This window comes from Arachis stenosperma, chromosome 9 (assembly GCF_014773155.1).
Source record: "Arachis stenosperma cultivar V10309 chromosome 9, arast.V10309.gnm1.PFL2, whole genome shotgun sequence".
Classification (NCBI taxonomy): Eukaryota; Viridiplantae; Streptophyta; class Magnoliopsida; order Fabales; family Fabaceae; genus Arachis; species Arachis stenosperma.
This window is the reverse complement of record NC_080385.1, coordinates 121,032,527-121,033,962: the sequence shown is the minus strand read 5'-3', so window position 1 is coordinate 121,033,962 and position 1,436 is coordinate 121,032,527. Positions and strand designations below refer to the sequence as shown.

General features: G+C 40.8%; 1 non-coding gene across 1 annotated transcript; it reads right to left on the bottom strand.

Annotated features, from left to right (window-relative positions):
* Positions 1 to 599: 599 nt before the first annotated feature.
* On the bottom strand, positions 600 to 707 carry LOC130952474 (small nucleolar RNA R71). The gene has a single exon (XR_009074654.1). It is a non-coding gene; the product is annotated as a small nucleolar RNA R71 (small nucleolar RNA).
* Between the last annotated feature and the right edge of the window lie 729 nt (positions 708 to 1,436).

Sequence of the window (1,436 nt, the reverse complement as noted above, 5' to 3'; positions counted from 1 at the left end):
AATCTCTATACTGTGACATAGAGGATTCCATATTTTCTTGTTCTCTTCTCTTTCATATGAGCAGGAACAAAGACAAGGGCATTCTTGTTGAAGCTGACCCTGAACCTGAAAGGACCTTGAAGCGAAAGCTAAGAGAAGCTAAGGCACAACTCTCTGTAGAGGACCTAACAGAACTCTTCAAAGAAGAAGAAGACATGGCAGCCGAAAACAACAACAATGCCAACAATGCAAGGAAGGTGCTGGGTGACTTTACTGCACCTACTCCCGACTTCTATGGGAGAAGCATCTATATCCCTGCCATTGGAGCAAACAACTTTGAACTTAAGCCTCAATTAGTTTCTCTAATGCAACAGAATTGCAAGTTCCATGGACTTCCATTGGAAGATCCTCATCAGTTTTTGGCTGAATTCTTGCAAATCTGTGACACTGTCAAGACTAATGGGGTTAACCCTGAGGTCTACAGACTTATGCTTTTCCCTTTTGCTGTAAGAGACAGAGCTAGGACATGGTTGGACTCACAACCTAAAGAAAGCCTGAACTCTTGGGAAAAGCTAGTCAATGCCTTCTTGGCAAAGTTCTTTCCACCTCAAAAATTGAGTAAGCTTAGAGTGGAAGTCCAAACCTTTAGACAGAAGGAAGGAGAATCCCTCTATGAAGCTTGGGAAAGATACAAACAATTGATCAGAAAGTGTCCCTCTGATATGCTTTCTGAATGGAGCATCATAGGTATTTTCTATGATGGTCTCTCTGAACTATCCAAAATGTCTTTGGATAGCTCTGCTGAAGGATCTCTTCATTTGAAGAAGACGCCTACAGAAGCTCAAGAACTAATTGAAATGGTTGCAAATAACCAATTCATGTACACTTCTGAAAGGAATCCTGTGAACAATGGGACAAATCAGAAGAAAGAAGTTCTTGAGATTGATACTCTGAATGCCATATTGGCTCAGAATAAGATATTAACTCAGCAAGTCAATTTGATTTCTCAAAGTCTGTCTAGAATGCAAAATGCACCAGGCAGTACTAAGGATGCTTCATCTGAAGAAGAAGCTTATGATCCTGAGAACCCTTCAATGGAAGAGGTGAATTACATGGGAGAACCCTATGGAAACACCTATAATTCTTCATGGAGAAATCATCCAAATCTCTCATGGAAGGATCAACAAAGACCTCAACAAGGTTTCAACAATAATAATGGTGGAAGAAACAGGTTTAGCAATAGCAAGCCTTTTCCATCATCTTCTCAGCAACAGACAGAGAATTCTAAGCAGAACCACTCTGACTTAGCAACCATGGTCTCTGATCTAATCAAAACCACTCAAAGTTTCATGACTGAAACAAGGTCCTCCATTAGGAATTTGGAGGCACAAGTGGGACAGCTGAGCAAGAAAGTTACTGAACTCCCTCCTAGTACTCTTCCAAGCAATACAGAAGAA